This window comes from Helicoverpa zea, chromosome 13 (genome assembly GCF_022581195.2).
Source record: "Helicoverpa zea isolate HzStark_Cry1AcR chromosome 13, ilHelZeax1.1, whole genome shotgun sequence".
Taxonomy (NCBI): Eukaryota; Metazoa; Arthropoda; class Insecta; order Lepidoptera; family Noctuidae; genus Helicoverpa; species Helicoverpa zea.
The window spans coordinates 1030871-1057311 of NC_061464.1; the positions used below are offsets into that span (position 1 = coordinate 1030871).

Below are 26441 nucleotides of genomic sequence, written 5' to 3' on the forward strand. Positions count from 1 at the left end.
ATTATTTAAGTACTTACATGTTTTTTTTTTACTTGTGTTTTTTTTGCACTTGGGGCTTTGTTATTCTGTAACAAAGATCATGTTTTAATTAATGGTAGTTGTGAAGATGATCAAATAAAGACTCATTATGAAATAAGAACAAATTTTAGTAGGTAGGTACTAAATACCTCTTTGTTGTGCACATCAGCAGTTACTGTAACAGTTTCACCTTCTTCTAATATATCAAAATCCTGTAAATAATTGCATCATTAGCTTATTTAATTTTGTAATCATTTCAAATATTAAGTAGGTACTTATTCATAAATACAAATGGTTTTACCTCATCTAAGTCTTTCAAAGTGCTATCGCGTCTATGTATAGTGTTGTTATCTTCAATGACAAGAGGTTCATCTGGGACCTGGAAGTGAAACATATTATACATATTTATAATAAGTACATTTTACTTTGTAGTTAAAACAACTACAAACTACTTTCGTTTACTACTACTTTGATTACATCTATCTACTCTATCTAATAACTGAAGAAAATAACAATAATACAGTTACTAATACAGCTTGTGGAACCGAATCACTATCATAAATGTTTTCGTCAATAACAAAATCCGTTGGACAAAACTCCAGTATTTTAAGGTCTTCTGGTGAGGGAGAAGGTGGTCGCTGCCCGCCACCAGTAGCATGTAACGCTCTTCGGTGTTGTGACACACTTTTTTTTGCGGCTATCTTAGATCGCCTCCAGAAACCTTTTAACTGAACTACTTCTCTGGGTTTCCCAGTTAGTTCTTTGAGTCTGCAGCAAAAGTAACATTGTCACAGATATGTAATTAGAACAAAAGTTAGGTAATTCATATGATGTGTGGGCTAGTACTTAAGCCTTTACACACTATTGATATAAAAGCCGCCCCTAAAACAACCCACTGACTGCATCATATCATTTAACTTGTTTCAGTATAATCTTACTTGTTTTGGATATTCAACCATTCCAGTTTTTTTCTTCTGTTATATAGTGTTAGTATCCGTTAATTTATTCTCGATAATAGGTGCGGACTCCCGCATTATTTCGAGAAACAGATCCTAGAATGGAGAAGCAGATGTATTAGGAAACATTTCGATAACAAATTACCGGGTATCTATTAAAAATGATTCTTACCTTTTCTTCCTGGGTCCAGTTTTCACCACGTATACGTGTATTTGTGTTGTTTTTAGTTTCTTCCATGTTTTCCAAATAATTTGCGTACTATAGCAGAATTATTTCTATAATTCGAAACGAAATCAAATAGAAAAACTGTTTAAAATTATGACAAAATTGACATTAGAGAACGTTCCATTCCACTCACTGGATATTACCGTTTCATCTGTTCGTAAACGACTTTGCCCCAAAATAGTGATATTTATATTTTAATTACATTCTTTACAAAAAAAAATCTAAGCCTTAATTTATTGAAGTATTTAAAACATTATATAAAATTTGACCATCACATAAAAGTATGAAAGGACTTGTAAGCTATCTGCATGTAATGGACTGGATGAACGAATGTTTTGCTGTGTTACCAAAAGCAAAATAAAATGAATGTGATTGACGTTGTCTACGTGTTGTGTAGCGAGATACGCGTTAAACATCGTTCTGTGGTAACGAAAATTAAACAGCTACTAAATACGTGTCTACCGCTTTGGACAGAGTTTAGCTAAACTCGTGTAAGATCATTGTTTAAATCGTTTTTTGTAGTAAGACGGATTACGTCTTGAAAGTATTTTTTACCAGACGACGGTAGATTATTTTTAAGTCACATGGTATCAATATTGTTCCTTCTTTTTCAAGCTACAAATGTAAATAATTATAACATGCAGTCATTAGTACATACACACATACGAACTGACTGGATCCTTATCTCATACAACGATGTTGACCTTCGATCGCCTCTAAATACCTAAGCCACATAAATATGTAGTAGGTAGATGAAGTATGTATGCTATGCACATACAGATAAGAGAAGCTCACGATACTCAAATTCTTAGTACACTAAGAAACAAAAACTACAAAGAAACGCTATCATATAAGTTTGTGTGTATTAAGATATCCTAATTGAGGAAAATATCTCTCGCTATGGAAGGTATACTTTGATATGTACCTCCTAAATATATGGCAAATGTGTAATAAATAAATAAATAAATAATCTTTGTCTCAGTTTATACAGTTTCACAGGATTATTTCTAATATGTACATCACAAGTTAATGTATTGCGCTGTAGGTGTTATCACTGTCTCCCAAACTAAGCGAAAGCCACCTAAATGGCAACAGTCTCGCTACCTAAACACGTAACACGTAGGACATTAAAAATAAAAACATGCATTTCTCCGTTTATCTCTTCAAAGAAAACAACCGTATTACACCTGATAACACAAAACTGCAGATATAAAAACCTCTGTACAGTTTTTTCTGCACATTTTGATAGTTTTTTTGCACCTGCGTTTGGTTTATTGCATGTGTGGCTTGCATGCAAATAATTGGTGCAATATGCACCTCCTTTTTTGTTTCTGTTTGTTGCCTATTACAGATTGCAACAAGGTTATTGATCTCAAGATCCTAAGATTCCTTCTATTTATTGAAATTTTTAGCTCCAAGTGTTATGAACCCCTTTCTTTGTTCAAAGCAAACATAGACTGATAAAAATTCCATCTACTTTTCATAAATAAATATTTGGCAAGTGGTAAATAATTTTAAATTTCGAAATCGCAATTTCATCTATGCGCATTCTTAGTTCTCATAAACACTACTACGATGGATTGGGAAAGATACCTAAGTATATGAAACATTGACGAATTGAATTCGAAGGAAATAGAATAAGTGATCGGAGATAGTGGTCAGAGCAAAACGAATGAGAGTCCATCAAGTAGGCCCCAAATATACGATGAACAGTGTCCTAACTTGTACTGCTGGGAAATCCTATGACAGAATTGGTAAAGTACACAAACACCAAAAGGCCAAGATCAGATTCAACAAAGACCACCAAACTACGCAACTCTAAGACCATTATTTACCACTAGGTGCAAAACCAAAAAAGGCACGAAAGGCAGATTAAACTTGACCTTCCCATAATAAGCGTGTTATTTAAAATCCGAGAGCCTATCTAAGCGGGTTGCGAATGTGCGCTCATCCGCAGCATCTGTTAGCCGAGCGTGAGAGAAAGCGGGGATTCGATGCGGTGCCACAGACTATTTGACTGGCTTGCTGTGGTGTTGGTGTACTGATGAATTTTGGAGTAGGCTGTTGGTGTTGTCAAAAATCTGTGGCGTGGATGATACAGACCAGTTGACTTGCTTACTCCGGAGTTAGTATACTGGTGAATTTGGAGTAGGCTGTTGGTGTTTTGAAAATTTCTGTGGTGTATTTGATACAGTCTAGTTGACTTACTTACTCCAGGGTTCACAAACTGGTGGATTGTTCATGATGCTGATGATGCTGATAGCAACTTAGGTAATCAGTGTGAATCCAAATCTGTGGCTGAATTCGATTTCAGTTGTGGACGGTTCTGATATCCAACTTCCAAGTTCCTAAGAGTTCGGGTTTTAACATGTCAAAAATATAAGGTAATTCTTGTATATGGCCCATTAAGACAATAATATTATGATGATGTTGTTTTCGAAAAGGGCCCTATCTTGCTTGATTTAATACAATACACGCTTCAACCTACAAAGTATTAGCAATTTAGCAGATTACTGGGGCCTCCCAATGTGTAACCAAGCGTTACAATATCCAAGGATATCAAGAAGCCATGTTTGATACAATAGAGATCAATAACAGCATCAAAAAAAAATCGTTCATGATAATGAAATCGTAAACTTGTCTTGTACTATAAAACTTCTAGTGTTGTCATGTAAGACAATTCATTAATTAGTTTTGAGCCTATATACCTGTTAGATATAATACTGACGCCTTTACTGGAATATATTAATGAAATGCAAGCTAATACTATGTTGATCTTCAGGAGAGCACTTAGCATGCCTTTCATGTTCACGACATATATTCCTCTCACAAATAAACAAAGGTAACGATAAAAAGTTGAGGGACAAAACAACCAAGTGGACTTACCGCTACCAGCTCATTAACTCTGTTTCCAATAATACCCATCACATAACAATTGCTAATAAAGCTTCAATGAACTCTTCAATCATATTTCTAAGAGCAAAAACGATAAATACAAATCAGCAATTACAAAAATCACAGTAGATTATAACATGTGACAAAAACCTGCGCATGATTTGACGTCGCCAACACTTGGCGTCACGGAGTTTAGACATTGTAATAACAGCATCAAGAGAAACTAGTGGCTGATACTGAAGTATTTGATGTAGTTTATGCAAAACATATTATATTATAAGCTACAACAACTATTAAAACTTATTATAACTAGAAAAATAATTTTGGAAAGAATAGTCAAAGAACAAGCAGTTAAATACTCCAGAAACAAATAAGTCTTAAATCTTCTGAAACTACTAATAACTTTGATATTGAAAGAGCTTATACCAGAGAAAGTTGTGGGATATCAGTCGTAGAACTAGGTAACTGATAAAGGAAAATCTAAAGTTGAATTTTATGTCTTCTGTCATCAAAAATCTAGAAACCTTCAAACCAAAAACAGCTTTGATGACTGTCAGCACCTATCAACAAAACACTTCCTCGGACCACCAGTTTCACAAAGAGCTCTAATCAACAATTTTATTAATAAATAAGAATTTTATCATAATTTGTCACGCTAGTATGATGTTCACGGCGTCATTCGTCACGGTTGCAGTCTTAGTAATGAGTTGGCGGTTTGATGACCGAGTGAAAACCTCCAAGTTTGTATTAACAGTTCGTGCAACGACTTTTGTAGGCACGTGTTTAACATTACATTTTTACATAACAGTAGCGATTCTATCTACACATTCAATTGTTTTGATATCTGTCGCCTGGTGCATGGTGTATTGTTCTTTAAACATTATCATCTTGATAATTTCATTGCCCAGTGTGAATAATACAGTAGTTTTCATTATCAGAATTTTGTAACACGGTTTTGTCTTTGCATTGTATTCTTTGCACAATTATGTAGTGTTTTAGTTACCCTCTTGATGAACTTACTCAAAGTATTCTAAATAATGAAATTGTCTCATATTTACCACCCAAAATATTAACATAATTTTTAACAATCAATAGTGTCTTCCACTTACCTATCCATTAATGACCAATAGTAAAAAATATCACATAGCTCTAATCACTACGCCTGACAAGATATAAAAGGCTCATAAAATATAAAACTGAAGCCTGCAGCCTTATAATAAAGCCCGCAAATATAAAGCGAAGGAATTCCTACCTCGGCTTAAGAATTCCTATTACTGGACGTTTCAGCCTTTTTTTATTTCCATTTTAATGATGCTCAATATCATTTGTTTTATGACCAACTGCGGCATTCGAGTTATTGAACCGTTTGATCCATAATGTACTTAGCCTAGGATTTTTAAAATGGCTGGTAGGATAGTCAAAGTACGTATTACATTTATCAGTCTTGAAGGGTGATTAGGATATCAGATATTTTCTGAGACATTTCGTGGTAGGCAAAATTTACTTAGAAACGTATTTACGTCAACGTAACACGGTCCAACTGGCGATACAAAGTGAAATTAAAACAAAGCTGCCATAAACAAGGACTCCATACAATCAATAAATAACAAATGCAATACCAATACTGATCTGACTCACACTGCAGATGTTAATACACTCAGTGTGGAAACAAACAGACATGCAGGTCCTTTATAAATAGGCCTTGATCGCAAACTGGATAGTGTTTGAGATAAAGAAGCAATGCAGGCAGATCGGAATGATGAACTCGGCTATAAACTATAAGCTTTGGAATGCATTGGATTATAAAATGATGCGTGATCTTCAAGTGGTGGTATTAAATGATTTTGAGTCATAGGATATTATTAGGATCTTGCTTTGGATAGCACTTCATGAAATGTTTTATCTTTGTTGCTATATAAGTCTACCTTCATTATCATCTGTTCATATCGCATATACATATACTCAAACCAAGAAGAGAAGTCTTATTTTAACTTAAAGCTGGAACTGTCATATTAATAAAAGCCATTTGATTGCAAGCCAAATATTTCCTCAATCGAATCTTCAAAACTTCCCATATAAATTACGCAGCAAATTCAAAGTGCACAGTAGCACAAAATCCCATCTAAGATTTAGCTGCGTCATCCTTCAAAAGCGAACTATCCAAACCTAATTCAATTCCTAATACATTACTCGTTCAAACAGACCTCGTGGTTGAAGCGTTAATGTAAAGTCAGCAATGTATTATGAACACAGCGCTTCGGTCGATGGCTCAAGTCTTATAAGATGTGGTGAGGAGGGCTCTATCTATTTGTAGCCTGTTTAGGAATGCGTGTTGTATATTCTATACTTAGTGGAGGAAATACGATGTTTAGAAACATTGACAGTTTGCAAGCCGGAGAAAGTAGAATTGTATGATTATAGGCTCGTTTCCTGGCACCTGGGACCTGTTAATGTTATTTGCGGATTGTGTATTTCTGCTTAAGTTGCTTCCTTTTGTAAATTCTGAGGTGCATTTCCGAAGACAAAGTCATGCTATTTACCATATCTTAAGGATTGTGCGTGTAATTTGTTGTCACACAACATGGTGGTAAAAAATAAGTTTAAAGTTTAAAAAAAAATAATAAAAACTATCCAAGTGGTCGTTAAAGCTGATTTTTATATACCAACCAAGCAATAATGTAAGGACACTAAATGGTACTAAAGTTACGCACTAAACTGAAATAATAAATAAAGTTAGAGACAATAAATTCTGAAGCACGCCACATGAGAGGAAATAGCAGACATTTAGAAAAACATAATAGACTAGACAATGACTAAACACAGCTTTAGAACGTAGGAATACGCTATATATTATTGGAAGGGAAACAGGCTGAACATAATGGTCTTAACTAAAAATATATCCTTTCCGTACTAACATTTTAATTCTGAAAGTAAATCTAGATGTGTATTACTATAAAATAATGGAAACGATTTAGGTAAAACTTAAATTGGAAGTTACCTCCCTTGGAAAACCATAGGATGGGAGAAAAGATTGAAAGATTTAGGACCAAAATATTATTTTGAATCACAAAACAAATGTTTTCTTATTAAATCCTTGTGATGAAGAGGCGTTTGTCAATTATTCTGCGAAATAGAGAAGAAATGAAATAGAAAACGGCTGACTGTTGACAGACAGTGAATCCTATTAGATACAATGATGTTTGAATTGTTTAAATGTAGCATCAAATATTCAGGCAGCATGAAGTCTGGGAAATTAGAATCGTTTAGACAAATGTAGTAAGGCCTTCAAGAAACACTAAATGGAATATTAGGCCTTGAAGTATAAATGTAAGTTTCTCACTTTTTGGAAGAAATTGAGGAAGCAATTCAGCTGTTATTGATGTTATTTGTTGTTGTTGTATCGTTCTTCTTAATTATACATAACACAATATGTTTCATCTAATGGATATGTGGTTCGGGTTTTGGCATTACATATTAATTAAGTATATCATTTACAAGGGCAGACAATTATGCAATAGCATTTTTAGGGTAAGTACCCTGTTACATAGCTTGGGATTACTTCCAATATTTGTAAACCTATATATCCAGGATGAGTTGTCAACTTAATTCTTTCAAATGTATGTAAACTATCCGTAAAACCTCTGAAGATAATCCCCTATTTTAAACTTTACGTAAATGGTCTAAAATTCGCGCTTACACCTAACATGTAATACATATATCCATATTCGGTTGGCGTGACAATAAGGAAATTGAATTGTCGAGATCGACGCCGTTCCCCGATACCTGCCTCTGGCGAACTGATTGGATTGCCTCGCTGGTAAGCTGATATCTTCCCAAAGATCTAGGTGGGTTTCCAATGAGGATTCATTTTTGATGTAACATGTTTATTTTTTGGTGTATTGTTAAATGCGTCGAAGCTGATGCTTCAAAATAAGTTTAGGTTTTTACGAGGGAGATATATTAGTTCCATACAAAAGTCTTGAATAATGCTGTCTAGAAACCTATGGGGCTATGTTTTAAATTATAGTTCTTGGCTCTATTAATACGAACGTTGTCGCTGTCTTGTCCTACAAGTACTTTCCTGTGAAATACAAAAAAAAAATCTAAAGAAACAAAGTTAAACTGCCCCTTAATAATATCTTGCACAGATTAGCAAAACGTGAATATTGAAGAGTATCTTTATCACGGTAAATTACTTCCAAGAAACAGTTTATCGCCTGACATCACTTCAAAAGAATTATAAACATAACTGCATATCTACAAGAACGATTCTCTTCCGTGAAAAATCTCTAACCAGTTATTAAATAATGAATGCCTTACTTTTCCTTCCAATTCCACCAGCGTCCACAGGATCACTCAGTCCTCAGTCCTTTCAGCACGTGGTTAAGCAAAAGCTAATAGGAGCGTATTGCTGAACTACTATAAAATTCAATATTGTTAGCTACGCATGTTCGTATGTTGATATAGTTTTAATGAGAGAATATTTGAATAATTAATTTGAATACATTTATTAATTGCAATAACAACTATCCCTCACGCAAGATATGATGACGAAGAAATGCTGAAATGCTTTGCAAAGTCAGATTATGAAGATGATAAGGTACACAGCTGCACCATTTATGCAATTTATTTGCAAAACTTACACACCTGTCTTTTACTTAACAAAATGCAGTTAATTTATTCACAAATATTCAGGAGGTCAGATAGGCAGTCGCTCCTTGTAAAACATGTGTACTCAGCTGCATCCTGTTAGACTGGAAGCCGACCCCAACATAGTTGGGAAAAGGCTAGGCAGTTGTCGATGAATTTGAAAAACTTACACACATACCTCTTACCGTCAGTTGCACAAAGCACTTTTTATCTTGTTGAGAAAGAAAGAATCAGCAATAGATTTAAAGAAGCTTTAACTTCATTGGAGCTTTATGTGACTGACGGTTACTCAACAAAATGCAGTTAATATATTCACAAATAAACCGGCCAAGTGCGAGTCGGACTCGCGCACCGAGGGTGCCGTACAAATACTGTATAGATAAAAAAAAACTAAAAGTGTTTTTTAGTTTTTTTAAACTATTATTTATTTTCTAGTTTTTAGTTTGTTTTAAAACTATTATTTGTTTTGTAGAATTAAAATTCTCTTTAGTATAAAATTTGTCAATATTAGAGAAAACGGCTAAAGATAATTATTGGAAATAAAAATTAACATCGAGTCCTGCCTTATCGACTGTAGAGAAAAATTATAGAAAATTTTAATTAATTTTCTTACCTTATAGATAAAAATTATATAAATTAGCAAAAATCATATTTTGCAAATTGAAAAGCCTACAAGTCGGTGTCTAATGGATGTTACTAAGTTAATTTTGCCACCGACTTCTAGGCCGATGTACCTAAAATTAGTATTTTTTTTGCTTTTTAGTGTTTTGGGAAGCCGGTTTAATTTTTTTGTAAAAAAGTTTTTTATTTAAAGCTTTTCAGTGATACGAATAGTTGTCACTATCCATACAAGTGGGAAGTTCTCATCAATACAAAGAATATAAGTCCAAACGAGGTATTTTACATATTCAGTTGTCGAGTTCCCTCGACTTTCTCTGGTCTCCATCATCAGGTCAGCTCCCAACCTTCACTGTTGCATAGGTCTTGTCAATACAGATAATTTAAGCCCAAACACGAGGTAGTTTCCATATTCAGTTGTCGAGTTCCCTCGACTTTCTCTGGTCTTCATCATCAGGTCAGCTCCAAACCTTCACTGTTGCAAAGGTCTAGTCAATACAAATAATTTAAGCCCAAACACGAGGTAGTTTACATATTCAGTTGTCGAGTTCCCTCGACTTTCTCTGGTCTCCATCATCAGGTCAGCTCCAAACCTTCAGTGTTGCAAAGGTCTTGTCAATACAAATAATTTAAGCCCAAACACGAGGTAGTTTACATATTCAGTTGTCGAGTTCCCTCGACCCTCTCTGGTCTCCATCATCAGGTCAGCTCCAAATCTTCACAGTTGAATAGTGCTTTTAGGCGTACACCTGAGTGTCAAGTTTTTATCCTATGTATGCCTACAACTTTCGAAGGTTGCCCTCGATTTCTCAGGGTTTCCATCATCAGATCCTGATCTGATGACTATGGGACCAACTGGCAGCTATTCCGAGTCGAACAAAAAAAGAATCACGTAAATCGGTCTATAAACCTCGGAGTAATCGATGTGTACGTGTAACCTCCTCCTTTTTGGGAAGTCGGTTAAAAATGGAATAATTTTATCAAATTAGTGTATTGTCATCGGTCCTCAATAAATCTACAAAGTTTGAACGAAATCTGGCCGTTTAAAGTGGGTCAAAATCGCGCCCAAAGAAGTCGGTTACAAACCTACAAACATACAAACATACAGGTGAAGCTAATAAAAAGCGTGTTATAAAAAGTGAGTTTCGCGCCAACCGTTTAGTTTAGAACAATCATAGTTATGATAATTTCGTGAGAGTCAAAATAGTTAATATTTTTTATTTTATAATATAACTAAAATAGTAGGCCAGTACCTTGTAAAAGTTATTTTATTGAAGTTATTTATTTATATACAACATTTTATAGTCATCATTCAGAAATCTGATTGAAAATAACTAATTATGTCTTAAAGATGGGGCTTATCTGACCCGCTTTGTAAAAAGTGGCGGACATGAATCAAAGTAGTTTTAAATCGTGGAGAATGGTATGACGTTTCTTTGAATATAAATATTTTATTAAAATTCCATGGAGACGAATGTCCAGGATCGTTTGAAAAATATAAAAGACAAGCAGTTTCAGAGGATTGTACAGGTTGCAATGCTAGTTTTTATTGTTAAAGACATTTCATAAAGAAGGAAGGTGCCAATCCGGATGACCAGGATCTGATGAGGATCTGGAAACCCTGAGAAATCGAGGGCAAGTCTTGAATATTGTAGGCACGGATCGAGTCATAACCAGACATGTGAGTGTATTTTTGAGGGTACTGGTAAACAGTGAAGGTTTGGAGCTGATTTGATTATGGAGACTACAGAGAGTCAAGGGAACTCCCGAACGGTATGTTGCAACTACCACGTGTTTGGGCTTATTTTATTCGTATTGGCGAAGACTTTCCACAAAGATAGGTTTCACTGCCATTGTGGGATCGACAGCTAAGATCAGATATAGTTATGGGAACTCCTTTACAATTTATAACGTAACCTTGTGTTGGAGCTTATTTTATTTTAGGCGATGAGAATTCACTACTAACTTGGGTTAAAGCAGCCATTGCAGGAATGGGATCTTTTATTTTTGAGGGATTAATCACCTAAAGAGCCCCAGTTTCAGGTTTTTTTCGAAACCGCCTGACGACTTGTAGCTGTCGAATTGTAACAACGACTTCTAGAGAGTAGGATTCGGGGCTGCTGGCTTTACGTTTCTAGAGCCTTGACAAAAGTGTAATTCTGTCCCTTTCTTTGTTTTATAAAGTCGGCATTATTTTATTTTGTAGCATTTTACAAACAAATCCAACTTCAAACATATAAAAAAGCAACAAGAAAACAAAAGCAAGAAAGAAATTAAAAAGATGTTAGGTGCATCGGTCTAGAAGTCGGTGTCTAGAGGATGCATCTATATTTATTTAACCACCGAGATCTAGACCGATGCATATAAACAGTTTTCTTGTTGTTTTAGAAGTTGTTTTTTTTTGTAAAAAGTTTTTATTTTTAACTTTTGTGAAAAGTTCTCGTCAATACGAATAATATAAGCCCAAACACGACGTAACTAAAACATACCGAGTTCTCTCGACTTTCTCACGTCTCCATCATCAGATAAGCTCTAAACCTTCACTGTTTGATAGTATCACTAGACATACATCTGAGAATCAAGTTTTAATCCTATGCATGCCTACAATTTCTGATAGTTGCCCTCGATTTCTCAGGATTTCCATCATCAGATCCTGACCTGATGACAATGGAAATAAACGGCGAGTATACTCTTTCACTACAAAGAAATGATTTCTCAAATCCGTCAAACTTGGTCGTTTAAATTCCCCATTGAAATGAGGAAAATATTTGATGTTTACACCTGATTTTCTCTAGATTCCCATGGTTCACATTGATGCGACTAATGCCATAGTAAATCAGAGCCTTTATCATTATACTGTGCTATATTTCGTTCGTATCCGCCGTGGGTATGGTTTTCATACTAAGGTACCCAATGACCTTTGAATGATTTAAAATTTTTCACAGTTTAGAGGCCATTATATTTAAGAAGTGTTTGATATGAATTTCACTTTTTATTCAAAACTTTAATATCTCTACGCGTTCATGTGAAAAAGGGTAGGTAGTAAGTTTATAATTATTAAAAAAATATTTTATGTCATGTAAGCAAAAATAATATTTTAATATTTTATGTAACTTCAAATTTATCATTTTCGCAATTTTTCCTTTATCTGTACTATATAACGTTGCTTCGTGCCGAATTTTAAGATTCTGAGTTCACGGGAAGTACCTTGTAGGTTTTGATTCCCTAGCGTGTGACGGAAATTCGTCTAAGGTGTCGGTAAAACTGCTGTATCTTTTGATCGCGTTAACTTAGAAGTTTGATTTTTTCATTGCTTAAAGGGACAATAGACCTAGGTATTTGGTATAAATTTCAATTTGGTACCTTTATTCGTTCGTGAGAAATAAGGTAGTAAGTTTCATTTTATTACAATATTTTTATTATATTATATAACAAAAAAAATGAGATTTTCGCAATTTTTCCTATATTTGCATTATATAACAATGCTTCATGCCAAATTTCAAGATTCTGAGTTTACGGGAAGTACCCTGTAGGTTTTGATTCCTTTGCGAGTGTCGAGAATTTGTTGAAAATATCGACATAATCGGTTGTATCTTTTGATTGGCTTAGCTTAGAAGCTTGATATTTTCACAGCCTAAAGGGACAATAGTCCCGAGTATTTCATATGAATTTCAGCTTGATACGTCCACGCGTTCTTAAGTTAAAGGGTCTTGACAGACAGACAGACAGACAGACAGACGGACAACAAAGTGATCCTATAAGGGTTCCGTTTTTTCCTTTCGAGGTACGGAACCCTAAAAAACAAAACGATCTTAAAATCAATTACAACTTATATCTACCTCGTTCTAATTCCCATGTAAGTTCCCAAAATTACAAAAAACTCGTAATGGTACTGTCGCAATGTATTGTGCGGTGTAATTGTACAGTCGTGACCAACCGAGGTCACTTTCTCGGTAATGGGATGCGTATTTGTGAAGAATTAGCGGAGATAAACGTTGATAAGGTTTTTGGGCAATGTTTTAATTGATATATGAGTTGGTGGCCTGATTTTTGTTTTAGAACCTTTTATTTCAATGGTGCTGGTATAAACTTCATCAACCTTATTATAAAACGCGGTCCTAAAAAAAGTACAAGCTTTAGTACCTACTGCTCTACTGCTTTTTTATAACAATGCCTTTATGCCTAATGCTTGAACCAGGGTTACTCATCAACCACTCTAAAGCTCTGAAAACATTATCCTCCGAGCCTTTTCCCAATCATGTTGGGGTCGGCTTCCAGTCTAACCGGATTCAGCTGAGTACCAGTGCTTTACAAGAAGCGACTGCCTATCTGACCTCCTCAACCCAGTAACCCGGGCAACCCGATACCCCTTGGTTAGACTGGTGTCAGACTTACTGGCTTCTGACTACCCGTAACGACTGCCAAGGATGTTCACTGACAGCCGGGACCTACAGTTTAACGTGCCATCCGAAACACAGTCAATGGTGTCTAAGATATACTTAGAAAGTACAGCTAAAGCTCTGAAAACATCATCTGAAAAACATCAACATTGACCTATTGTTAAACTTTAAAAACTATGGACACAAGATATTTAAAACATTTTCTGGTATCTATTTATTTAAGCCCAAAAATTGTATCCAATTAGTCATAAAAAACCACGAAGCTAAACCTTTCTATTCTCTAACAAACAAACAATAATACAGTCTTCACCACAAACCACTATGAATTATTAAAATAACCATAACCATCCCTGAAAGTGGCAATTTTTCCATCTCCTGCTGTTCAGTAAATCATATCTCTTGGGAATGCTAGCATCCTATTTTAGCAAGGAGTCAGGATCGGCTTGCCTGTCCCTAGATATTCTTGGATATCAAGCCAATTGGGAGTGTATCAAGTGATGGGACATAGTATTGGGAATAGGACCGGTTAGATATAGCGTCGAAGAAAATTATCAGGGAGATCGGTATCTATTTGGTAAGAGATCATAATATCAGAAAAATTAAAACCATTCATTGACATTAGGCTAACTAAATGAGCTCTTTTTTCTCGTCAATTGCATTGGATAGTATTCCCAATAACGTCGCCTTTTCATTGCTTCCTAGTGTTATAGCTGTAAAGAGGACATAATATGATGAGAAAGAATGATGAACATGAACAAACTTCATAGCAACATAGCGGTCTGTTAATACTTATTTATCATACAAATGTGTTTGTCCACTTCAGATCTGCTTTTCTACGTAAAAAGCATGGTGAATAAATTGACCAACTCTTCACTTAAACATACCAAAAATAGCAAGCGATCAAATAAATTGATAAACAGAAACAGCTTCCGTCAAGCATTCTCATCTATTGGAATTTCACAGAAATTACTCTAAAAATGTTTTCTACTTTAATATAAAATGCCAATATGTATAAGAATTTTCTATTTCTCACTATCTTCGAGGAATCGGATGGCATGATGAAGTCCGGAGTCCGGAGTCCGTTGCACAACACTAGTGGTTGCTTGGAAGCATGTTATTTTTATCGCGATCTTACTCCGGGAAATATTAAAGTTGGACAGCTCTATTTTGAAACATGATAGATTTGCTCTTGCTATGATTTTGCGGAAAATTGCTGTGTAGCTTAGTTTGTTGAGATTTGTGGGGTTATGTTGCAGTTTCTGAGCGTTATATCTTCTAATAATAACCTACAATATTTGTTTAATATTATGTCCTGTTATAGAGGAATTTAGCCGAAAATCGATCTCAGTGGCGTGCACTTGGAGAGGCCTATGTCCAGCAGTGGACTGCGATAGGCTGATGATGATGATGATGATTATGTTCTGTCTATTCTTTGCAAGATTTATTTTACTAGCAATAGTTATTTATCAAAGAAACCTAGCTAACCTAACTAGACGGCAAGAAGTCGAGGACCTCAACGTTTGAATAGTAAATCATAAGCAACCAGATCTAGATGTCTTTTCATTTATCTAGATAGAATATTACAGTCATAACTTAATCTTAATAATATCACCATTTAAAGTACCTACTTACATTTTGGCTGATGTCTTACGCTATATTAAAAACTACACTGGCACGCTGTTACACACTTATCCCGAGGGAACTATATCCCGCACCTGTATAAAAAGTAGCCTTCCTCGATTAATGGGCTGTCTATGTATATTCTTTCTCCTTTCTCAGGCTCTAGGCTATCTGTGGACCACATTTAAATCGGTTCACTGGTTTTGAAGTGAAAGCCTGACTGACTTGCTTTCCCATTTATAATGTTAAGTAAGGATAATGAATGAAGAATAATATTGATGAGATCATCAAACACAGGTCACCATATTTCTTCTGCTAACGTGTCTTAAACTACAAAACTTAGAACAAATGTACACTTTCTACCACTCATCGTGAACTAAACTCCGCCAATTAAAAGTGAATTATCCCCCAAGTAACTGCCAACAGTAATCATCCGGAAACTCAGCAAAACCTTGAACTTCTAGCAAGACAACTTTATGCCAACTTAACCAATTTACTTATTCACTTCCATCAAGGAAATAACGCTCTTATTGACACGCAAGAAGGTTCACCACAGCTGCAATAAAACATCGACTTTTATAACAGCTTGACAAAATAAAAGTAGGGAATTTTGCAAGGTAAATGATGACTTATGCCGTTGTAATAAGGTTGCTTGCAACTGTATTTGTATAGTAGTTAATAGTTCAATGGCTTGGGTAAAAAAGTAGTATGCCATACCATGGGTTCCGTCACGCAAGTTATTGCAACTCGTATTGTTTCGATATTATTTATTTTTTTGCGTTTTTATTGTTCGCAATTTAGTTCAAGTTAGGAGTTTTAGTTTTTTGTGAGAGAATCTATGTTTGTGTTAGTTTTGAATAGACGTTCTTGGAAGATGGATTGTCATTTGTTAGCTTTTTGTGATCTTGCCCTTGGTTTGGGAAAGAGAATAATTCTTACTATAGTCTGTTTTTTAATCTCGTAGACTATAGTTCGGCCATTCAGAGAATGCGTTCCTGACACGTCGCGATTGAACTGACGACGTAACTTTGCAATGGCGTTGCAGTTACGATAAAAATATTTTTGCTGGTTGTTTACCGTTTTAACAATTGAGGAGCATTAAAACAACATTATTATATCAATAATCAATGAATGTTATAATTTTGTGCCAAACTGAGTGTCAAATAACTTGGTAAACAATATTTTTCTAAATCTATACTGCGCTATTACAAGGTTATGTCAGCGGTTTATATTTTGTAGTGCTGTGCTAAAAATAACAGGCAAGTATCGTAATCTGTTCTTATACAGTTATAATATAAAATAATACGTTTTGATTTTCTTTTTAAGAATTGGAAAATAATGGACTATAAGACTTAATTATAACGTTTATGAAATATAAAAATAAAACTATGACCAAACCGCATTTTTATACTTAGATTAAAAATGGTAACCCCAAATGGCGTTATGGGCCGCCATTTTGTGACGCTAAAACAGTCGTCCGTTGTCGTTTCGTGCGCATAGACCACGTTTTTCAAGTGTTTTCGATCTGTTTTTATTTGATTACCCGGCTTTTGTTAGACCGAGATATCAGGATTGATTCTGTTATTGATAATAATATAATTATACATGTAGGCGAAGATGATGATGAAGACACCACCTCCTCAAGCAAATCGGAGTCTGATTAATATTCTGTTCGCACATTCAATTCAATGTACTTGTAACAAAGAATAAATAAAACAATTTTATTATATGAATATTACCTTTTTTTGGTTTCCACTTAAATAACTAGAATATAAAACAAATGATTCCGCCAATTTAAAACGAAAATAATCTTAAAATAATGCGGCGGTTCATTTTGAAGGAACGGTAACGAACTCAGTGTTATGTTGTGCCCATCACTAGTCGTGACTAACTGATAGGTGTCAGGAACGCATTCTCTGAACGGCCGAAGTATAAATTGACACTTGCAAAATGTCAAACTTTCTAATAATTTTGCTAGCTCTGTGGTGCAGTGTTGTACTTACGATACCGGTTCGTTGAATCGTAACTTTTTACAATAAGTCATCCTGAAAATAATGGGCTTATCCTTGATGATTACGCATGGCTTTGCGTGGTCAGATATCCCTGGCAGTTTGTAGCACGTCGTACAGCCATGTGTACGTACGTGAATTTTAAATATAAAACTTTGAATGAATATTAAATTCGTCTATTATAGATAAAAAGTTACGATTCAACGAACCGGTATCGTAAGTACAACACTGCACCACAGAGCTAGCAAAATTATTAGAAAGTTTGACATTTTGCAAGTGTCAATTTAGTCTACAAGATTAAAAAACAGACTATAGTATATATTACAAATGCGACGGAGACTTGTGTTTATCTGTCTCTGTCGCTTTGACACGAAAACTTCTAAACCGATTTAAAGGTATGGCAAACAGATAGCCTAGCTTCAGCTTGCGAATGGGTTATTGACTTTGTGCGAAAATTTGTTCCCTAAGGTCTGTTTCAGGTGGGGTACAAAGAGATTTTGCCTTGTATAACATTTCACTCGTGAAGCTTAAGTAATAGACTCGTTCTATTTTCACCTTTTGGAACGTAGCCAGGAATCTTATCAATAACTTATTTAATTTTTATGAAAATTTTTATTTATTTATTTCACAAAACACAGCTATCATTACAGTATATTTCCCAATGCGGTAGCGTGGTAATATAATTCCTCTATGATCTATTAATATACATACCTAGTACATGCAACGTAGTTTTTTTTTAATCAACATGATACGTCTTAAGTGGTTGGGGGGGTTATAAATGAATCAAATTAGTTGTGAAACGGATACGTCTGAAGAACTTACATCCTTCAGCTCAATTAGCCAAGTCTTTACGCACAATCAAGCCACAACCCTCACGTGTCTGAGATTTACGATCTTCTTCAAATCCCAGACAAGTGGGTTGACATCAAGGCAATTTAGTTTAATTTGTGCAAGTTCTTAGTCATATTGTAAATGATTAAAGCTTAATTCTTCTCTGTGTGAGAGGGGGTCTGTGCCCAGCAGAGAGACGATAAAAAGGCTGATGATGTTTGTAAATGCAAATATTTGTCCGTCTATGACTACTTTAAATGGGCTTGTCATCTACCTAGCCTTTTCACAACTGTGTTCGGATCGCTTTCGAGACCAAATGGGTGCAGATGAGTACCAGCGTTTAAGATTGAGTATTCCTTGAGCAATTTGGTGTTGACTTAACGCAGGACCAAGATAGAATATTAAGATACTTTTTTTCTTCTGGCAAATCTAGAAAGATCGTGGTCCTTACATGATCAGCTTCTAACAAATTGCCATATTCCTTTCCATGACAATTTTGTAAAGGAAACTCTCATGAAATATTATATGTGTTCTGAAGTAAAATTAAAATTTGAAGCATCAATTAGAAAAAGGTCCGAGTAGCTACTGAGTGGGTCGAAGGCTTTAAGGACCTCTTATTTTAGAGGTCCCTTTTAAATTACACATATTGTACTGCAATGTATGAAAATAGAATCTATGTGTAGCTTACTCTAAACATTAACTAAAATAGAGTTTGACGATAAGACTATATAATCTCAGTGAAACTTTCAGTAAAACAATGTTTTTTATTCTACTGCCAAAATGACGATTCAAATTGTATCTAACGTCTCCCATCGTATTTATTTTTTATGCTAAAGTTACTATACCTATTCTTTATTTTATTTGATAACATATAAATAAAACTAAAATATCTTGAACCATCAAAAACATCATTATTAAACCATTTTAACCGAAAAACACATGTAGCATTTCCCAGAAACACAAAACAACAAATAAAACGAATTGCCTTCCTTCTTTCCAGGTCTTGTCGGGGCGATCGGTTACCATGGCAACGGTCACTGAAACAAACCCCTGAAACCAACGGGTAAGTTTTATTTAACCTACATATACATATAGGAACAGGTGAAGGTTAAACTATACGGAAGTAGTATTGAAGGGTTGAAAATTGGAAAACAAAAGTTTTTATGTTCGATGTTAGTAATTTAGTAGGTAGGATATTGAAGTCAATGTATGTGTCAGCGTAGGATTGTAGGTACCTAAATACTTAGATTACAAACTATCTGCGAGAAACCTAACAGATAACAATACGTTAAATTGTAAACAGTTTAATAAGTAAACAATTTGTTTACCATAGTCAGTTTTAATATAATGGTAAAGCTAGACTTAAGTTGGATTTCAATAACCTATCCGTTGATATACTTACTTGAGTAAGTAAATCAACAGTTACAAAATCTGCATTTAGGCAGGCTTCAGCTGCACTAAAACGCATGTATTTTGCACGTTAACTACACTTAAATAATGATTAATAACTTATAACTTGCGAAACTAAATTACATCTTAGTGGAAGCGTAAGACGTGTGGGATGTTAATTATTATCTAATGAAATCTTAATACAATCTACACACCTTATCTTCACCCACGTTCGTCAATAGAATTGCAAAATTGCTCAATGCATTTTGTATTTTCTCTAATAGATTCAAGGATGAAGGATAGTACTTATTATATTTTGACGTGCTTATCTTCGTGAGCTACACGTTTAATAACGTAGCAAGCCATAGTTATAAGAATCTAATAAAATCTTCTTCATCTTATACCAAACTGTTGGTGGTTGATGCAGCATGTTTTACATAGTAATTTTCAGTTTCTTTCGGTATTCCTTTAGTTTCAGCCAAATACGGTTTTGTACTGTTTTTATCATTAACTTTACTCGGGTCCAAACCAGGCCGATTTATATAAACTAGATAATAACATATTTGTAAAGTGTTCTGGCGTCAGCTTCAAGTCACAATCATGACGTTGACTTAAAACTGGTAGCTTAAAGCAAAGTAATTGCAATTCTGTTTTTTTATGTCGATTCCTGATTTAATTTAATTTAATTTTTTAGATTGGTTGTCACATTGCATTGGCTTCATACTAAAGTTCCACTTACAAAAATGATTCATAATTGGTTCCAATTATATTCCATTCAACTTTTCCGCATTATCATGTTAAAGATTCTTTCTTAATGTATTCTTTAGCATTTTTATTCGAAGATCATTAATTCAAGAGATTCCTAGCTCCGAGAGATCGAGTATTTCAGTCAATTTAAAATTCAAAATGGCGACGGCCAATAGTAATAGATTAGGCAAAGTGATTCAGTTACACGTGCAATGGTTTTTTGTTATTGTTGCTATGGAATAAAAACTGTTGAGATTGATATTGATATAAAGATTTATAAGATGAAACCTGATTGTAGTAATTAATGTGATCGCTATGTCATTATTAGTAAGTATTAAGAACAGGGGTAATTCTATGATACACGTGTAAGTATTAAAAAAAGTATTTGGTAAACTACGGGGAAAAGTCAAATTTAGATCAGGATTACAAAAATAAGAATATTATTGACATTAAAAAGATCATTTTATTTTATAGTTTGAAAGGAGAAGGTTATCAATTCGAATGTTTGCATTTTATTCTGCAAGATAGGTCATAAAACCTACTGTTGTTGGCTAAACCAGAAGGAGTATTTAACTAACAGCTTCTGTAAACGTCTATTCCCTACGAAAATCATAATTCCCATCAAACAAGGCCCTAATCGCTTTATGACAAAACCCTCTCTAACCAGGAACAAAGTACCAATTCTAAACAAAAATTACCATAATATAAAACTTAATTCTCCGTTCAAGTACAGTCGGGTAAACCCTTACTATAGCCGTCATCACTAACATGGCAAAAAACATGTTCCTTAAAGAAAATCAACACAATACAACATATAACACTAGGTACCTTTCATTAGGCCATTGGAAAAGCAAATACATAAGTATACTTACAAATATGTTTTCTTCCCTATTTCTGCTTGTCTTGTCTTTCAGTGATCTTACATATATTAAGAACTAGCTTCCGCCCGCGGCTTCGCCCGCGTATATTTTCGGTTATATCGCGTATCCACAAGAATTCATCAAAAGTCCGGGATTAAAACTATGATATGTTCTTTCTCAAGGTCAACTCTATCTCTGTACCAAATTTTATTAAAATCAGTTCAGTGGTTTAGACATGAAAGCGTAACAGACAGACAGAGTTACTATCGCATTTATAATATTAGTAGGGATTGAAACATTCTGTCTATTGGTGAAAATCGCACGACAACCAGTTCAATTGTCTTTGAGTTTATCGCGAACAGCCGAACCTGAGGCCTTATTTACCAATAAATAGTGTTAAATCGTGTAGGTACACGTTGCACACCTCCTGGTTTTTACTCCACATTCCAAATACATATGATTGACCAACTCCCAGCACTTGTGTATACGGACTACAAAATAATATTTACATACACACACACATACACTTGCAAAGAACCGAAATGGGGCCGCGTCCTAGCAATGCCGTCCGTACAACTGAATAAATAATAGTTTAGAACCGTTGCTTCTCAATTATCTGGAAGTTATTGAGAAATATTTTTAGTAGTATGAAATTCTGTATTATTTTTCAATTCAATTCAATTCAATGTATTTATTTGTGAGCATAGGTATACAGATAGGTCTTAAAATTAAACATGTTAGAGCTCTATGTTCTACCAAATGGAATTGGTGTACAAATAATTTTAATCCTATTGAGTTTATATAAAATCATAGTGTTTCTATTTTATCATTTAGAAATATTTCAACTGAGTAATATGCCTTATCTATTAGAAATGTACTTAATCTACGTTTAAAAATACTAATATTCTGTTCAGTTCTTATACTTTTTGGAAGTTTGTTATAAATTTTTGGAGCCATTGCAAAAATACTGTTTTTATAAAATGTAGTCTTAGACCTTATTACATGTAACTGATCACAACGACGTTGACTGGTTACTTGGTCGAATTTATTTAAATTATTTTTTACAAACATGCTTGTTTCGTAAATGTATAGTGAGGGCATTGTTAATATTTTTAAATTCTTAAAATGCATGTAGCAACTGTCGGTAGATTTTAGATTGCAGATAGCTCTAATGCACCTTTTTTGACACTTGAACACCATTTCTTTACCCGTTGCGTTTCCCCAAAACATAATTCCGTACCTCAACGTCGACGCTACTAAACCGTGATACGCCATTAATACTGTTTTTCGGTTTGCCGTTTTATTTAACATATGCAGAGCATAAGAGTATTGGTTTAGTTTATTGCATACTTTGTCTATATGTATATTCCATTTTAGCGTATTTTCTATATTTAGTCCTAAAAACTTAGTAACATTAGTCTCATTAATAATTTTGTCATTGTATTTAATATTTAAATTTAATTTATTATTTAGTCGTTGTTGAAATTTCATTAATACTGTTTTTTCTAAATTTATAACTAGATTATTATTTATTAGCCAATTAACAACCGAATCAATATTAGAGTTAATATCTGCCTCCAGTGAATGTAAGTCGTCACTATTAAAAAGTAGGGTACTGTCATCTGCAAACATTGTCATGGGGTATTTTGATGACATTGGGAAATCATTAATGTAAATAATAAACAAAGTCGGGCCAAGCACACTTCCCTGCGGTACTCCGTAAGTTACCGTTCTCTGGTTAGACTTATACGTAATTTCGTTATTTTTACAAATTCTACTAATAAATGTTATTTGTTGTCTGTTACGAAGGTAGGATGCAATTAAGTTCAATACATTTCCTCTTATTCCGTAAGAATTTAGTTTGTTTATAAGTATTTTGTGATCGACGCGGTCAAAAGCCTTTGACATGTCCATGTATAGTGCAATAGCAGGTAATCTCTTATCTACTCTACTGCTAACTGTATGCAGGAAATCATAAATGGCCATGTCAATTGACTTGTTTTTTCTAAAGCCTTTCTGGTTATCAACAAATAAATTATTGTTCTCGAAGTATGCAGTGAGTTGGTTGTTAATTGCTTTCTCAAATATCTTAGAGAAAATCGGTACTAAAGCTATAGGTCTATAGCAAGTCATGTTTTCTCTGTCATCCTTTTTAAATAGGGGTTTTATTATGGTTATTTTCAATTTTGAATATTATGTCATCTCCTACAAGTATTCATTGCGGTCTTGAGAGCAAATTACGCGTGATATCTACTTCAGTTCCTATAAACGGTGCAAAAATAAAGGCATTATCTATTTTAATTCTTAAACGCAGTGATGCAGATATTCTGTATGTATAAAATTGTATTATTCTAAGAAACTTTTAGCCACAAAATAATTATCAAGATGAGATAAAAATATTTTAGTAAAAGTCACATGTCGACGTGTTGGTTTCATGTGAATATTTTGCAGTCATAATTTTAATAACTACGTCAGAATATACTTCATGTCTTCATAATTTTAACAAGCACAATATAACAGCTTTTCAAATACATATCTGGAAACCGAATCACAATACATTTTCAAGTAACCATTAAAATCGTAGATTCCACTTCATTCTACCACTAATTGGTCGTTATATAATAATCACTATAGTAACGACACTCAATTATTTACACTGAAACATCAAATTACAAGCTTTTAAACTTAAACAAATAAGCAATTTCAAAAACCATTTAAGAAATATCTAAATGAAAATAATTCTAGGAATGTGGGATTCAGACTAATAGAAATTTTCAGCTAGAAGAGTTCTTCTAGCTAGCTATAGTAGAGCTAGTTAGCTATAGTAATCAACTGAGATCTATTCTAGCGTGTTAATTGAAAGCCCTTTTTAATTAAATAAACAGTTTTCACGAAATCGAGTTTTACATATGCATTTGGAATCATAAAGAAATGTCCTATATATAGCATTTTTATATATAGGACATTTTTCGTTGTATTTTTAACAACAACATAACGGAGCATAAGACATAAGCTTAAAGGGTACATAGTCACCATTTTTGAAAGTCGTGTACAAAAAAAGACATATGACTATTATTTGAAGAATTGCAGTAACCACAATTAACAAATTTTGCTACACATTCACTCTAACTCAGTGGTTCTTAACCTTTTTGGCATGAGGGACCACTTTACCAAAAGTTTGTCTTGCCGGGGACCACCCCAATGGTTTACCTAAATTGAGGGTTCTTTGATAAAGAATACAAGTACACTTTATAATAAGCACTCATTTCTATTCAGTACTCTTGGTTCAATACTACTCAAAACGCATGTCGGCAGTGGCATCCAACAGATTTCTATGCTTGTTTTTAACAATCAGAAGCGTCGAAAACCCACGTACGTATTTATAGCTTTAACTAAATCTTTCATTTACAAACTAAACATTGCGTTTACAAAACGCAAGTACCTACTGTCATACATATGTATATACTTAGTTTCCAAATACGCGAGCGAAGCGAGCGCGAAATTTTTTTCGGATTCAAACCAAACATTACGTAAAATGTGGCCCAAACGTACTTAACTTTTTGTTTGTTGACAAATGCAAAAATAAAGGCATACAGTTTTTGAATACGCGAGCGAAGCGAGCGTGAAATTTTAATTATTTTTTAAGATTCAAAGCCAAAATTACGTAAAATGTAGCCCAAACATATTTTTTTTTCTGTTGGACAAGTAAGATGGATATCTTCCATACGTCCATGCGAAAACCCCTGTTCGCATAGATTAGTCGTTAAAAATAAAATTAGATTAGCAACGCCGCGAAGTTCCAAGTGCAGAAATGAAAGAGAAGAAGAAGTATTAGATGCCTATAAAGAAAATTTAATTTAAAATTCTTGTAAAATATTAGGCGAACAATGACTAGAAGTTTAAGCAGAAATAATTTTCTTGAAACTTATTCGGTATTTAATAGGTCCCAGTAAAGAAACATAAATTATTTGACTTTCAAGTAAAATAGACTTTGGGCCACCTGAGTCTTGAACAAAGTTATTAAGTAAAAGCCTGGTTATTTTTGAAGGGCTATTCAGTAAAAGTTACTGATATTAATTTGGTAAGCCATTAGTTAGAAGTTTTCTTGGGACGCCGTTTGAATATTTATCGTAAAAAAAATTTGGAAGATTTTTTGCAATACCGAAATCAGTCATTTCAATCGCATATATCGCCGTGCCTTTCGTTTTATCATAGCTAAAGTGGAAAACACGAGGTGGGAAGGAATGTAATTTTTTTATAGACTTCCACATAGTTGTTTATACATAGAAGAGTACATGTATACCTAGTACCTAGCTTATGATGACAACAGCATATTTTATTGATCAATCACGTGCCACTTTTAATTATTTATCGAAGCAGCAAAAAAGACGAAAAAATTACATAACACAATTTCTCATCACAAAAATTACAAGACCCTAACAAAAGAGCACTTCAAAAATTTCCCTTTCGCCAACCAATTTCAGTTGAAAATAACCAGTAAAACATAATACGGTATGACCGCAACAATGATGTGGTAACTATGGTCTCCAACCCAGTTCCCAGGCTATGGGCCAATGTTATAATTGTCGAACCGCAAAACTCCGCTTGGACATATTGTATAGGATTTAATGTGGCTGGTACTTGAGTGGTTATATATAGTGTATGGTGGGTTGTGATAAAAGATTTGTGGGGGAGTTAGAAAGCTTCATAATAATGTTGTGCGTTGCATCATAATGGGTTGTTTGGTCTTTCTTTTGGCTGTGTTGTGGCTTAAAGCGAGGTCCTCTAAAACGGTATCGTCTGCCGCAATTGATTAATTTCTATCTGTAACCTGCATTTCATAGCATAACGATAAGACTGACGAAGATGAGAATGACTTCTCACCTTTAAAAAAATCTGCAGCATGTATTATTTCAATCAAGAGATAATTGCCTCATATTGATGTTTTTGTCTTGAATCGATTCACGAATAGTTAAGTTTCCTTTACACCATCGAAAACAACCCCCGTGTAAATCTCTAATCAAAGGCCTATCCTGAACATCCATAGGTTTCCAAATACTAACATCCCTTACAAAAACTCCACAGCCGCATATCAGTGTAATCAATCACTCGTTTTTTCTACCACATCATATGGTTAAGCCTACCCTAATAAATGACCGAGGCGTACCCAGGGTGTTGGTACGAGACACCGTGTCACACAGGGTGTTTGAACTAAAACACGG

The 26441-nt window shown here is 34.3% G+C and overlaps 1 protein-coding gene across 1 annotated transcript in view; it reads left to right on the forward strand.

Annotated features, from left to right (window-relative positions):
* LOC124635509 overlaps positions 1 to 26441 on the forward strand; it is a 162122-nt gene that overhangs the window by 72383 nt on the left and 63298 nt on the right. The window contains exon 2 of the mRNA XM_047171372.1: positions 19224 to 19286. The gene's annotated coding sequence lies outside the window, so the exon portion shown is untranslated. The remainder of the gene's footprint in view (positions 1 to 19223; positions 19287 to 26441) is intronic.